The sequence below is a fragment of the Capsicum annuum genome, chromosome 2 (genome assembly GCF_002878395.1).
Source record: "Capsicum annuum cultivar UCD-10X-F1 chromosome 2, UCD10Xv1.1, whole genome shotgun sequence".
In the NCBI taxonomy this organism is placed as follows: Eukaryota; Viridiplantae; Streptophyta; class Magnoliopsida; order Solanales; family Solanaceae; genus Capsicum; species Capsicum annuum.
The window spans coordinates 75,987,311-76,004,346 of record NC_061112.1 but is presented as its reverse complement, the minus strand read 5'-3'; the positions used below and the strand labels follow the sequence as shown (position 1 = coordinate 76,004,346).

The window sequence follows — 17,036 nt, the reverse complement described above, 5'->3', positions numbered from 1 at the left end:
TATAATCATAATCGTATCATCATAAAACATCTCACTTGTCGATACTTCCTAACTATTCGATATTAGCTAACCAACGCTTATTATCATTAAATCACTAGTTAGCTAGTTTTCACATGACCTCTAATTATTAGCCTAAACATTATTCTTCACATAATCCTTATTCACTGGGTAGAAACTAGCCATTGTTAGTAAGTAGCCAATACCCAACATCTAGTCAAGATTCATCACTAGACCATAATCGCTATTTATTCACTAATCATCATTATCAACTAATCAACCTATAGCCGTTAATCATTACTAGTCCACACAGTACCATTTATCATCTAACCATCTTACTTAAACTAATGCCATTAATTAATTTGCCATCGTTTACCAATAAATCCTCATTTACCAACTAATCCTTACTTACCAACTATTCATTATTATTATCAAGTCATCTCTTATCACTAACATCTCTTATTACCTAGCCACATTGATACACATTTCCCGTTTAACAACTAACCAACATCATAAAATAAGTCATTAAGTGCTATAGTCACCTAATAGACAACTAGCTACCACATAGCTTTACCCTTAATTAGGAAGGACATACATAAGATTGCATTTCATCTAGAATCATATAAATTACTGATATAATATTTATGAATGTACCAAATCTATGCATACCATCACCAGTATTCAATTAGTGGAAATAAACATCATATCGCATCTTCCTCTGTCTCATACCAGAGAGATGTGTACAAAAACATATATATGCATATGCATAAACTGTAATCGTATCCTTTATAAGGATAAACACTTCTCGATATCCAACCAACATTATAACATGACCCTCGGCCCAATAACATAGCTGAAATAATCACCACATCATAATCATGGCCTTCAACCCATATACATTTTCGGAACTAATATTGATAATCTTATTTGTTAACCATAGAATATATCTAATCACATCACATATAGAAGCCATCTCACATCTAGAAGGCATAACATCAATAGGTATATAATCGTCTCACATATAGGAGGCATCTCATATCTAGGAGGTATAATATCTATAAGTATATAGTTATCTCTCATATAGGAGGCATAATGTCAATAATCATGTACTCATCTTTAAAATATCTCATATCAATAGGTCATACATCATGACTTACAAGGAATGTCACCTTTTTTGGCCAATTGTCATATCTAAGGGAAATATCGTTTCTATAGGTCCAATAATAATAAATAAAAAAGATATCATCTCTATAAGCCCAAGAATAAGATCTAAGAGGAATATCATCTCTAAAGACCCAACGTTATGTCTAAGAGAAAATATCATCTCTATAAGCCAAATATCAAGTCTAAGAGGAAATAACATCTCTATAGGTCAAACATCATATAAAAAAGGAAGTAGTATATCTATAGGCCCAAATATCATTATCTGGGTAAAAGTGCACCATTATTAAATAAGCCACGAAGTAACCTTATACTAAGGTTTACTAGTCTCAGCTATGACTAACATCCGCAACCAAGTGCACAAGGCTAACACAAGTCTTGGCCTAAATGGGTTGGCCATCCCACTTTTAATCCTTAATTTCCATATTTAGGCAAACCATGCCCCAAACTAGGCTAAGGTATCTAGTCCAACTTCTAGATGTTAAGTAAGCCCCAACTAATTCTAAGATAGGAACTTGGTCTAGAAACATAAGCATTTATGTCAATTCTACCCCCAAATTACGGTTTCAAGATAACTAGAATAACCCAACTAAGGTTAATCATCCTAATCATGATTCTAACACTTAAAACACATCCAAAACCTAGCATCATGACCTGTTCATCCTATGAATTAATCCAAACTAGGGAGAAGGCCATCAGGTCCAAAAAGTGTATTAAGAAATGCAACTTACAGGTCAAAACTCATATCGAGTCCCCAAACTTCTATTCAATACTAAGTCATTCTATCCATAATCAATCTTAGCATTCACATTCACACGCAACATATATCACACATTGTCTATAAAAAAGAGTAGACATAAGCCTACCTCAAAGCTGAATCGCAAAACTTTCCACCATTCACCAAAAGCTCATCTTCATTCCACAAGCCTAAAATGCCAACACACTATCAAAATAGCAATCTACTCATGAATATGAGTCTAATGATACCCATATTGCACCATTATACTTTGGGTCCAAAAATGACACTAGAAACCCCAAGTGGGTCCCACTTACGAAAAATGCGTTTCCAAGTCAACCTAATGTTCATACATGAATAAAGAATCATAACCCTCAAGAAATGGGTGAAAACTAGGCATACTTTGGGCTAAAATCAAGACCTAAGCTAAATTGGGGCTTTAGGTCTAAACTAAGAAATTCAACCATGAATTCAAAGGATTCTTTGCTTAAATTTAAAGATAATCACTATAAAAAATGATAATCAAGATCCCAAGTCACCCACCATGACCAATTTGTGATTAGCACACCATATTAGGGTTTTTAGGTCTCAATGGAGGAAGATAATCGTCAATTCTCGTCCAAAATGGGTATTTTAATAACCCTTCCCGGGCCCTCAACTAGGGCAATCACGAACCCACGCATGCCGCAATTGCAACATCGCGAGTATCCTTCCATGATCGCGAGTCTCTTTCCGCGATCGCGTTTCTTCGCCGCACTATAAGACTGCTGAAACTTGGAATTAAATTCCAAGTTTTGGCCAATGCCTCGGGATGCATTCAAAATCCAATTTTCAAAAACGAAATATGTAACCACACTAAATTTGATGTTCCAGATGCATTGGCAAAGTTGTTTTCAATCTGAGGTCATTTTGACCAAATATGGGTACCACATCTAAACTTTCAATTGTTCAACTTTCCAATCGATATATCGAAATGAGTACGGGTGCAATGGGACCCAAACCAAAGGTCTACCTACTATAAAATTGATATTCTGAATCTGCTGGTGCAATCAGAATTTTCATTTGAGATTGTTTCACTAAAATTTCACCCGGTGGCCATTTTGGAACTAGTGAAGACATCAAAACAGGGACTTGGTTCTAAAATCAAACGAACTGCCCGATGAACCGTCAGTCCAAGCAAGTCATAAATGACTTGGGGCAGCTATCACGAAGCTCAAATGTAAAAAATAAGCATAAACATGGAAAATGACCTGAAGGGTCATTACATTATCCACTACTAAAAGGACTTTTATCCCCAAAAGTCAACGGATAGAAAGAATCTCAAAAGCTTGAAAGGATGAGGTATTGGCCCCGCATGCTCCTAACATGAATTCCTAGGTAACCTCCACAAGAGATAACACTGGCAAGGGATTTCACCATTGGTATTCATTTTTTTCTAGTACCTTCACTTTATTTCCAAACAGTCAAAATCTAACTTCGACTGCTAACTGGCCTCTAACTGAACTGAAAGGGCTTATGCAGGCACAACTGAACCATAACACACCGATACTATCTTGATAAAAACATAACCATTCTAAGGCTGATCAAACCAAAAGAAAACCAAAACATGATTTATATCATAGACTTTAAATCTAAATATAACTTTGCTTTACCTTCTTGCACCTGCTATCCACTCTAAACCAGGAGAAAATTACCTAATTCTCATCCATACCATATCATCATGGAGAACTCAAGGAACTAAAGCTGATCTGCTAAAAGTCCATACGATAAACATGAGAATAAGATTACAAGGCACAATTTGGGCATACAAATGGAGATGATCAAGGAATGCAACCCATGCCAATATTGCAACCAGTACAGATGAAAATTAAATTGAAATTTCAAAATCCAAGGTATAACTATCACCACTAAATATTACACTCCAGGATGTCTCATCCATCGAGAATGAAGCCTTACTAAATCCATCTCGAGTATATTACTCCCACTGAGTATATTATAAAAAATTTCCAAAGAAAACTAGGTACTCGAGGTCAAAGCTAAAAGAACTAATACCGGGTCCATGGGCTATCATTCGAACACTTATCACCTATAATCCATTCAAAATCAACAAGACCGAATAAGTAACCACAGAGTAGGCTCAACCAGCCTATAACAAAATTTAAGCTGAGGCAGGTCTAAAATGAACGGTACACGCAAACTCTACAACACCAAGCTGAAATCTCAATACCAATGCTGAATTGCTCTATCTCAACTGCTCAAACCAAAACTAAAAATAGGTAGGCATTCATACTCTAAATCTATCATAGCTTCCAAATCGCCATTCTAAGGCGTCAAGTCAAAACTGAACCAATAATCATATATCGATGTCAATTATCTCTAATAGACTTTAGTATCCAAATATAACATATTAGAGATAAATCATTCCAAGTCACAGTTGAGATATATCTGAAGAACAAAAATCACCTTAGGGATAACCATCGACCAAAAATGCAAGCAACCAACTCTATATCAGCTGGAGGCATGAACTATCCAAACATACAAAAAAACTTTCCAAGGTTGAAAACCACACCAGTATTGGCAAAAACTCTAGCAACTCAGAGAAATGTAATTTTAGCTGACAACTAATCAATCTAACACTCCATCTAAGTAAGAAATAGCCACAGGCACATATCATCAAAGAGAAACACTCCACCAAGCCTCATTAGGCCGTACAAACTCTGAAATAGGAATTTCCCTAATCCACACAAGGATCACATCATCAAAGAAGAAATATACCAATCTAAAAACCATGGTTGTTGTCAAAAAACCGCCACTATAAAATCAACGACTTGAGATAAAGAATTTCCAACTTGCCAACTCATGAAGCGATCACAGAAAAGGCCACCTGTCTTTAACCTTACAACTCCACTAGAAAAAATCATAACACAATAACAAAGGAGTATCCGATCCCCACACTAACAACAGGACAAACCATCCCAAGGGAACTGTCAGCGCCCAAGCGTACATGCAAGTGTACATGGTCTATTAAGCAGTAAAGTGGTCTTTAAGAAAGCCAAGTATCGATCCCACATGGACTTGGTTAAACAATGATTCAATTTCAGTTCACTTTTAGATTAATTTAGTGCAAAAGTAACCAAAAGAGAGTTTGGAAATTATAAATTAAAACTAAAGTATACAATGCGTAAATAAAAGTTTTGAAATAATTAATGGAATAAAGCCCAGGGTTAAAGCACTTAGAATAGAACAATCATACTACGTTATTGAACACTATTCATTAACTTGCTTATCTTGGTTGTTGATTCGTAGGGTTAATGGCATGATCATGGTCTCCCGACCTCTAACCGTTTACCTAACTTGGACATTACAACTACATCGTTAAGAGGGGATGTAATAATCCAATTAAGTTATTTAAGCTATCATCCTATGTGTGAATCAAGTAAGGCATCTAAGTACATCCCTGTCCTAGATGCTAAGTTCAATTCTTTATTTCATAAATGAATAAAAACCATACTTTATTCATGTCCATGTTCTATCTCTCTATTCCCTCTCCCGATATCAAAAGGTCGACAATTAATATATTTTTTGAGTGATCAATCCATCAAATAGTTAAATCAAAGATGAACAAACAACCAAATATAATAAGCAAATTAAACAAAATTAATTCAAAACAGTAGTAGTCATGTTCTTGACTTTAACCTTGAAAAGAGGGATTTTAGACGATAATATTCATAATCACGATTCAAATAATTGAATACATGTTATTATAACTAAAAGCTAAATAAAGAATGAAAATTAAAACCTAAATGTAGCAGTTGCCTCCTCAAAATACGTCCACGACGTAACTAACGTATCCAAGAATCCTTAAGAATTGTCCAAGTTTGTCCATCGATTCCCCCAAAATTATGTGCAATGTGTGTATATATAATAAAGTATTCCTAATCCTTATAGGATTAAGGGACTGAGTGTGATCCAAGATGATTCCCAAAAGATTCCCACGTGAGAAATATATTATATTATTAGTAGGAAAAACCCCAAGCCTTGTCAGCAAAGAATTGCATTTTTGGCTGTGCATGGACAACCCACCGCGATGCGTTGCTCAACTCGTTGGCTTAATTGATGCGGCGCATTAGTCACAGCATTTCTGGACTGATGCATCACGTTGCTATCGCGTTGGATCACTGGAATTAGCCTTTAAAATTAATTCTAAGTGTTGAACGTCTTATTTTTTTTGCATGCCTTTTGTAGTGTATTTCTAATGAATTTCAAGCCTTTTTATCATCAATATATCACCATATTCAGCTCACAAAGCTTCCTAAATCATCACACACAACATATTATAGATCAAAACAACACAATATCCTTAACGATGAATCAAAACAAGAGCTAAAATAAGTCTAATTTCCATGATCTTCAACTTATCGTTTCGACTCTTAACTTAATCAAATTGAACCTTATAAATTCCCAACAAGTTGTTCCACATATAATTACACCATTAAAATAATTTGGAACCTTTTAAATACAATAGAATCCAATGAAACTAACTAGACACACACCAAGCTCAAGCTAGTAACACTAGTTTTCCAGGTTAAATTCTAAATGACTCAGTTAAGTACAAACTTGTTTAGAAAACAAGTTGAACATTGTAAATACGGACTTGGACACTTACATGCTTATTTATATCATATTAGCACATAAATCACACAAATTGTCCTTAAAACAAGAATAATGAAGCTAGAATAGTCACACTAGAGTGCATAAATACACCCAACATCAGCAACGAACCTAACAACCCTATGAGATGAATCCACTACATCTCAACATCAATGCCAAATTTTTTATCAAATGATGAACTAGCCACAAATGAAGAACGGACCTAAAAACTGGTCAAGCTCAACACATTCTATATAAAAAAGAATAGCCAAGGCAAAAATCTTTGCAATCCAGAAGGCAAGTCTAAGGGTCCCAAACTCATTCATATATAACCAGTAGTTGGTAATTTAGCTACTCATATATGGAGAAAGGGGAAATATACCTATATTATCATTAAAGGAAATCCAAATTTAACATAGAACAATAAGAAATTTAAAAAAATCCCAACCTAGGGCTTCAAATACAAACTTATGGATCTCAACATTGGCAAATAATAGGGTTCTAAGCTACCAGAAAGACTTTTATAGCTGAAGCAATAATGGGACAAGAATTTACAAAAATACTGCCACATCTAATTTGGTGAAAGACAAATGCTATTGCCAAATATCTCAACAATTCATCGATCTAATTTACTATCGCCAACATAACATTGACTTTGAGCTCAAGGGTTGGGATCTGATAACTTTGGCATCGGGAGTGTTCTCAATTGAACTGATCGACGATACACCAATCACTTTTTTCTCATCGCCAAATTACCTCTATTTAACCTTGGTTGAACTACTAATTTAGGTCACGAAATCCCTATTCGATGATATGCCAATACCATTAGTGATTCACTGAATTTCTGTGATGATGCCTTCTTGCACTTTTAGCTCTAATTTCCATCTCCTTACTTCGTTTTGCTCTTTCAACCACCACTTGGACTTAACCCTTAAAATAAACCAAATTAACATTAAAACTAACTTAAATTGTCATTAAGGACTTAAGTTCCTAATGCTTTTAAGCTAAATTAGTCATAATTTTTTGACACATTAGAGGGAGTATGACAGCTTGCACACCATCTAAAAATGCAAGTATATGTTTTCCATGCACTCACTAGAGATTTATATTTTTACTGCTCCGAATAGATTCACTACAAACTTGACTGATTAATTGTTTTCTCGTGCGAGTGAATTTGACTATACTTTCACATGCCATGTACCATAGTTTAATGCTCTATCCCTAGGAAACTATAAAAATAGTTAAAAACAATTAATTTTGATAATCGAACATTTGAAGAAAATATGATTCAATTTTATTTCTATGTAACAACCTTATGGCCAAAGATTATACCAATCAAGATTGCACCTTAGAGCTTCAATTAAAGCATATAACATATTGTTAAAATGTACATAACTGTCTTCTTTCCAATGCCACCAATCATTTTTTAATCCAATGTAAATAGTTATGACCATTTTACTGGAGGGTGTTCGTCTTCCAACGGACGATGAGAAAAGTGATGGTCCGTCCCTTTGCCATGCGGCCTAACTAGTAATGTCACAATCCTAATTTCTTGAGTTATAATGGCACCTACTATAATCTACTAGTAGGTAAGTCAAACCATAGCCTGAAACAAGTAATGGGCTAGCTGATGAAAGGTAAGAAAATAAAGAATAAAGATGTACAAGGAAAATATGAAGTAACTCAAAGCAATGGTAAATAGATATATACATATTATACAACCGAAGGAGAAGGAAAAAATATACAAAATGAATCCCCTCATGACCTAGTAAGATCGCTACAAGAGCCACTAAACTAAAAGAAGTACTAAATAATGACAAATATATGACATAGTCTTAGACTGTACAAAAGACTATCCAAAACTAACAAAAGGAGGAGGATGAGATCCAGACTGTAAAAGCACACCCTGTCTCTAAATTAGTAGCACGCTCAAGGATAAACTCAGTGGTAGTGGATCGGACTTGAATTTATATCAAGAAAAAGATGCAGAAGTGTAGTATGAGTAAAAAAAAATTAGGTACTCAATAGGCATCATAGGACACCTAAGATAAATTACACTAAAAGCGTAAGTAAAGTGTGATAACGTAAGCTAAAATAAGAATTTAAGCAGCAAAATAAAAAATAGTAGATCAAGCAAAGTGAAAGTGATATAAAGGTAAAATAAGTGTGCAAAAGAGAAACTAAAGTAGAACTACAACCTAACTAGGCTCCCATAGGCCTAGAAAGCACAAACAAAAAAGAACATAATCAAACCGAGCTCCCATAACGATGGAGGGTAAATGAAAAGAATAATAGTAAATTAAGGATGAAATATGGCAACAACGAGCACAAAATAATTCAAAATATAGGCCATCGGTAATTAATGCTCCTTTTCCCGATCATAACCACCTTCTATCAATTTTTACTAGTTTTCTGACCCAGATCAGTAATAAGGATGATAATAAATGCCAATCAAATCAAAAGTAGCACATAATAATAAATACAAATGATGCTGGACTCAAACTGGAACTCATAAGTGATAAAAATATGACATATGTCAAATTGAAACTAGAATTAACACATGATTGTATAAAATCAAAGGTAACATCCTAAGTTTTAACCTATTTCAGATTAATTTAGTCGATATCCAATTTTAAGCGGTCAGATTCTTTAAGGTATAGCGATTTTTGATTATTCAGGATGAAGGCACGGACTAAGGTAAAAAACTACACTTCCCAATGTCATTGAGCTAAGAGAGCTTAAAACAATGTCTAATTCAACCCACAAACCCCCCATAATAGCCTAACAAAATATCTAAAGTGATAAATTTAATACCCCATATTTTTCTAGCTCAGTTTAGCTCTCCGTACAAAAGAATTCCTCTATATACTTTCAAAAATACTTAGAATTTTCCAACTTAGGACCCATCATTTTGTAGGAAATTTAGTTAGCTTTCTAATAATATAAATTTCACCCAAAGCCGATATCCGGGTGAGTAGTTATGACACTTTTAGTGAAGCAGAATGTCAAATTGAGAAGCACAACGTCGTGGTGAGGGTCAAAATGACATTCGTCAATTTCCAGTAAGGCACCGTGATTCCAACACATCGCAGTAAAGTTCTAGTTCTCAATTGATATTTTCAGTGAAGCACCACGATTAGGCCGCATCGCGGTGTAGTAGAAAATAACATTTTTCAATTTCCAGTGAGGTACCGTGATTGGCCCGCGTCGCGCCAAAACCCATTTTCACAATTGTCCATTTTTAAAATAGTTTCATCCAACTTTTAGTGGATCTCCGCGATGCAGGAATTCAGTGACGTGAATTTTAATTTCTTTCATGGGCAATTTAGTCTTTTTTCAAGATCCTAATTAGTCTAAACATGTTAATTAACCCCTAATAACCTAATTAGATCATCATTTACTCAATTTTCCTCAAATCAAAATCATTCTCTCTTCTAATTAGCAAAACCCTAGCCTTCAAGAATCAAGAATTCCACCAAGAAACTTCAAGAACTCATCTTTCCAGGTATGTTAGGTGTTCATTCATGGGCCCTTACCACCCATGGAGTCCAAGAACCCTATTTAAAAATTCAAGTTTTCAGATTTATAATTTCCATGCTTGAATTAGATTGTTTGTATGTTCATGGTGTTATTTGGGTTTCAATCCATGATTAATTACAAGTTTCATGAGATTAAGATAGCATGTGTGATGCATTATGTGATTCTCATGTTAAATCCTTGAATTTACAAGTTGAATGTTGTAGCCATTATATTTATACATGTGTTTATTATTATATGAAATAATCATGCTCCCCAAGTGTTTGTTAGAATGACAATATGAATTGAATAGTGCAATCATGACATGTTAACATGTGCTCCTATTCATGTATAAGTTTATGCCTTGCAAGTGTTTGGCAAAATGTCTCAATGAATGAATCATGATTAAGTGACTAGATAGTATGCTTTAAAGATTTTTCCATGTTTTACTATTGATGCTATCGAGTCCTGGGGGTATTCAATACCCGAAAAATCTAGCTATTTACCTAGATCATAGTAGCTACGGAATAGTCTCAATAACGTCACAAATAGTAGTACTCAGTCAGTTACAGAACTCAGTGAAACTCAATCCAGTTCAATTTAGTTTAATAATCAATGTCATACAGTTAGGAGTAGGATTCAACACTGAGCGAAACCAAGGATGCGGGCTCACCTATCAGTAGAGGGTGTGACCCTTTATAGCAATCCTTGCATTCCAGAACTACGTAGCCAGCGTATGTTGAGATATAAACCTGCTAGTTGAGGGTTGATAAGGTGTTTACCTGCCAGTTGAGGGTAATACCACTCTCATTAGGGAACCAGCCAGTAGAGGGTGACCCTTAGTCCTTTGGAATGATATTTTAGTGGATCCATATAGTCAGTGTCTATACCCGTGGAACGGTACTGACACCCTTCCAACTAGGGTTACAAGTTGGACCCTAATCAATTTAGAGAGGGGTATGTTAGTTAGATGATTACCTCCCACAGTTTTAGTTTCAATCTCAGCATAGAACTCAGTTCAGTTCTACAGAATCAGGACTGTCAGAAATAGTCACCCAGTTATCAGTAATCTCAAATATCAGCTACTCGGTTATCAAAACTTAGTACTCAATTTCAGTATAAATCTCAGACACAGTATATATGTATATGCACAGTATTGCATAATCAGTGTTTGTAGTAGCTTCAGTTATCCATGTACTTTTATTTAGTTATATTTATATCACTCAGCAGTTACTGTTCATGCATATGAACCCATGCATTTTAGTCTTACCTCATCTAGCATACCAGTACATTCCATATACTAATCTCATACTCTTTTCTTACACTATGATGTCTCATATCATTGGTTCGGACACTCAAGTTCTTAACTGCGCTTAGCCAGATTCAGTTAATAGCAACAAATTTAGTAGTGAGCCCTTATCCATCGAGGATATTATTTACTTTAGTATTATAGTAGATTCAGTATTTTATTAGTTAGAGTTAGTTGGGGGCTTGTCCCATCTACTCCACATTCAGACAGTTCAGTAGAGGCTTTTCAGACTAGATTAGTTCAGACAGTGTTCAGTTTTCAGATGTTATTATTAGTTGCTATATTTATCAGTATTCAGATTATGAACCTTATGGCATTTCAACCTAACTTCTGCATATTTTAGTATTATTATTCAGTGCTCACAGCAGGTGCCAGGCATGGGTTAGCTTGTGGTTCTTCGGGGTCGTAAGCACCGTGTGACGCTTGGGGTGCATACTTGGGGAGTTACAATAAGTCAACCTACAAACCCCCGATAATGGACTAACAAATAGCTAAAGTGATCACCAAACTCACAAGGGACTATCATAATTATTCTATCCAAAACGAGCAATTGAACCCACTACCAAACCCCAAAAACCCAACCTATGGCAAGCATCTGCCTGAACGTAGTATAAGGCTTCTCGATCTTATCCCAAGGTACGATAAGCACTAAGTCTAATTATAAAGGATTATAGTATACTAACCTAAGGAAAAAATTGGCTCAAATTCTACCAAAAAGGGCCCCTAACTGGCTCAATAAAGCACTAAATGCTAAAATAATAACCAATCCATAAATACACACTCACGCTAGCACAGTACTACGATAATACCATAATTAAGCATAATCTAAAAGTAAGGTAAGCCTATCCTTCATGGACACTATCGAATGCTCGTAAATCTTCTACCCTAATGCTTTTCCCTTTCGTGAAGCCTTCGACTGCTGCCATGCTATCAAACTAATGGTCTACGCATCAGGACAATAATAACGATATACTATTTCATATTAATGCTTTAGGTAAAAAATCAAGCTTAAAATATCATGTAGGGCCTGCTTATGGAATTATAAAATTAAAATCTTCCTAGCATTCCTCTCCGTTCAAGGATTATTTTGCCTTCTATTTTAGCAAAATTTGAGTTCAATTTAGCCCCCAAACAAGTCCTTCTAATATTTGAAAATAAAAAATTAAATTGAATAAATTAGTGAGGAATTAAGAAGGAAAACTATAGTGTATCGACAACATAATGACCACAAACATGTCCCCAAGCTAATCCTAGTTCCACAATATGATTATTCTACATTTTTTTAGCTCAAGGTGTCTATAATGGTGTTTGGTAATTAGAATTATGTTGGAAAAATAAAGAAGATATATATATATATATATATATATATGCTGTCAGGGGTCCCTTCTTTGCAAAAGCGGTACCCTCGCTAAGAACTTAGGTGCCAGCTTAGACAAACCTTCATAAATGTGGATGGTTCATTGCAATAACAAAGAAAAAGACTGAACTAACCTATCTAGCCTCCTTTTTATAAATACAAAGGCTGTCCTACGCATGCAGCCGTAAAAAACCTTGCCTTCATAAATGTGGCAAGGGCCTCGTGAATGCAAAGTCCATCTTTGGCCTACACTAGATACATGTCACAATCCAATTTCTCAGGTCTTAATGATACCTACCTAACCCACTAGTAGGTAAGCCAAACCATAGCCCAAAATGTTAGTAATGGGCTAATTAGTGGAAGGTATAAGAAATACCAATGAAGCATATGACTAAATAGTAAATAGAAACATAACTAATTAAAGACGGTAAATGAGAAAAGTCTACAAAAGAGTATCCTATGATCCGGTAAGGTCGGTACAAGAGCCACTAAATGCAAAGGTCAAAACAAGAGCCACTAAATAAAAAATATGAGTACTAAATAATGTCAATATACAAATGGTCTTGAAAGTAAAAACCATCCAAAAATAATAGAAGGAGTGAAGATCAGCTCCGGCTCTTAAAGCTCACCCTATTTTTGAGTCCCAAAGTAAGTTGGATGTAATGTTAGTGAAGATGTATAATACTCAAATATGCATTAGGAAAAGATAAAAAATAGTAGTATGAGTACCAAAACAACGGGTACTTAGTAGGCATCATTGGCCGAATATAAAGTAAGATAACTGCTCACTTTTTCTTAATTCTAGGTAAGTGAAAACAATTATGGTTTAGCTTAATTCTCCCATAGAAGATTAGGAAAACATGCCATTCATGCTTTAATTATAAGTCCATAGAAGAACATAAAGTAAGCTAACTACTCACTTTTTCTTTGTTATTAAAAAACTTCTCTTTTCTTCTTTGATTTAAAGTGTGAAGGAAAGTTCAAGTTCTTGAAGAGTTCAAATTAGAAGGATAAGTTACAGAAAATTGAGGTAAGGTAACTGCTCCATTTTTTCCTCCTTATATATGAATTTGGAAAAGAATTATGGATGTGTTGTTATAGAGAACTCAACAGATGATGAATTTCATATTTGATTGCTACAATAAAAGGGATTTAGGGCTATTTTATGGACTGTGTTTTGTGTATATATTGGGGGATGCTAGGTTGATATTGGGTAAAGGTGTGATTAGTCTGTATTGAAATATAGAATAAAGGTGTGGTGGTACACCACCAAATTAATTATTATATATGTTTATTGCCCATGTTGTTTTGTGTATTATTTGGAGGGTGTAATAAAGTCAAAGTTGTTTCGGGGGATCTTATAAGAATATGTATGGTATGTGGGTGTAGCTAGAGGAGTAAAGGGTTAAAATAATACCTTTGATTGATAAACTAAGGGCTTACTGCCCGACTACTATTTTGGGCAAATTTAAGTAGCCCAATGTGTTGGCTAGTTACTGATGTTAGTTTTACCATATACTTTATTATACATAAGCAATCCTAAAGGATGGAAGTTAAGTTGGGTTAATAGAGGAATTATACAACCAGGTATGTAAGGCTACTCTATTTCGTATTCTTTGGCATGAATCCAACACTTATGGTACAAAGTAAGCTTCTGAAGCTCTCTCATAATAGATGATACCTAGTGGAAGCACATGACCTCCCATCTAGATAATGACCTTGTTCCCGGTCCCTAATGTGTTAAAATAGCTCACCACATTCTTATTATCAAGTTTGCAGTTTTACATTTCACTAGTAAGTCTCAAGAGTTCTCTTTTAAGTCAAATAAGACCCTATGTTATTTTCAGCTCCTGAATATTTCATCCGTGTACAATCTGCTCCATACCTCTTTGTCATTGCGTTAGGTTTTTATTCAAATATCTTTTATTGGTAGATTATTGTTCAAAGGTATCAAAATGTTATGACCACCAAAGTAACAATCTCAAAGGCTAAATAAACTAAGTAACACAAATATTAATTAAATGGGTGGCAGCTCAGTGGCATAAGCCTAACATGGACCAATCTCACTGTCTTTATATGTGGGTTGTAGCTCAGGGGCGTATTCTTAGCATGGACCTATCCCAATGTTTATTTATGGGTGGTAGCTCAGGGGCATAAGCCTAGCATGAGTAATTCTGATTTATCTATTTACCACTGATCAGCTGGTCATTTGTATCCTATGGCTTACAAAGATTATGAGTATGAAAAGAAAAATGAACAAAAAATGTAATGTACCTGACCCAAAAAGTATATATAAAGGTGGTCTACTAGCACTATTTGTACATTTGTATCTGATTTTCATTGAGCTCCTATATCATGTGTGGTTACTTTCATCCTTACGTATTCAGTACATATTTTCGTACTAACGGCCCTTATGGGGGACCTACATTTCATGCTGCAGGCATAGGTGCTTCAGATAATACACATGCTCAGCAGGAGCCCAGGATATCCAGCTATTTGTGAGCTCCAGATTGATTTGGGGCTGTCCGAGTCTATTTTATATATTTTGGTATAAGTTAGAGTATGGCGTGGGTTTGTCCCGATCTTAACTAAGTGTCTATGTTTATTTTAGAGGCTTTGTAGACCAATGTAAAGTTAAGCATGATAGTGTCTTATCTTTTAGATGTTATGGCCCCAACGGCCAAGTCTGGTATCTATAGTTTTGGGCTTGTCATTTATTTCTCATCAATGCATTTATCCATGTAAGGCAAAACCTTTGGTTATTATAGTTACATGTATAAGAAGTACAAGGCCATGGATTGGTTCTCTCGGGCCTTCATGGCTACGGGTGCCTGTCCTCCCCAATAGGATTTGAGGTGTGACAACAAGCGCGACCCTAAACCATGCCTACCCTTTGCAAATGCAAAGACAAGCCCGCAAATATGGTGGCTCATATACCTTTACAAATGCTGCCATGTTCCTGAGATCGCGATAGGTTATTTCCTTGGCCTTCATAAATGCGACCAAGGCCTCACAAATGCAAATCCATTTTTGGCATGCACTAGTTAAAGTTGCACGAGCAGTTTTGTCCAAGTGCCAAAACTCCAATCGGACCCTCGAGATTCATTTGAAATTTCATTATTGTGAACAAAATGTGCTACCATACATTTGACATTTTGGACTCAACGATGCCATGAAATTTCTATCTAGGGTCATTTTGATGAATTATGGGGCCCACACTCAATGGATCATTACAACTAATTTCCACCCCATTGCCAAAAATGAGTTCGGAAGCCTTAAGTCCCAAACAAAAGGTACCCCTATCCTAAAATGATGTTTTAGATCTAACAAAATTGTCAAAATTGGCATACGAGTCTATTTTACCTGAGGTTTAGTCCCGATATCCAAATCTAAACAACAAAAACTTCAAAACAACAAATTGGCTCTAAAAACCAAAAAAAATTGTCTTGTAATTGAACTGTCAGCTCCAACAAGTCATAAATGACTTAGGGCAGCTATGGTAAACCTTTAAATGCGAAAACGTGTAGAAATGCAGAAAATAATCTAAAGGGTCATTACAATATCCCTTACTAAAAGTACTTTTGTTCACAAAAGGAAAAGATTAAGATGTACTCGAAGGCTCAAATAGGTGGGGGTACTGCATCCGCATGTTACTCTCAATCTCCCAAGTAGCCTTTTTAACTAGATGATGTCTCCATTGAACCTTAAACATTGAATACATCTATATCTCAACCTCTTGACATCCCTAGAAAATATAGAGACAGGCTCTTCCATAACGTTCAACCTTTCATCTAACTAAACCGAGTCCTACCAAAGTACATGAGATTTATTTAAGATATTACACCACAATATTGAGACATGGAAAATTGGACTAGATGCAAAATCTGGGGGCATGGACAACTCATAAACTACCTCCCCAATAGTTTGAAGTATCTTAAATGGCTTAGTATACTCGAGGATGAGCTTTCCTAACTTGTCGAACCTCATCACACCCTTCATGGGCGATACTCGAAGAAAAACCCGATCGCTAGCTCCAAACATTAAGGAACAAAGTCTATGATCAATATAAATTTTCTGCCTGCCCTCAGCCTATCCTAAATCAGTTGAACTCTATCTAATGACTCAAGAAGTAAGTCAGTACCGCGGGATTAATCTCAGACATATCATACCAACCTATCAAAGATCTACAACACCCATCATATAATAACTCAAATGGTGCCATCTCAATACTCGAACAATTGCTATTATTATAAGCGAAAGTCAGTGAGGTTAAGTGACACTTAACTCTAAAGTTCATTACACACGCAAAG

The 17,036-nt window shown here is 35.4% G+C and overlaps 1 protein-coding gene across 5 annotated transcripts in view; it reads left to right on the top strand.

Annotated features, from left to right (window-relative positions):
• The window catches only part of LOC107858567, a 28,392-nt gene extending 12,942 nt beyond the window's left edge, over positions 1 to 15,450 (top strand). For 2 of the 5 annotated variants that reach the window (XR_007051976.1, XR_007051979.1), the window contains 2 exons: positions 13,694 to 13,756; positions 15,167 to 15,450. The gene's annotated coding sequence lies outside the window, so the exon portion shown is untranslated. Of the gene's footprint in view, positions 1 to 13,693; positions 13,762 to 15,166 lie in introns of all 5 variants that reach the window. The other 3 variants (XR_007051978.1, XR_007051977.1, XR_007051974.1) reach the window with 2 other exon arrangements.
• Positions 15,451 to 17,036: the final 1,586 nt, after the last annotated feature.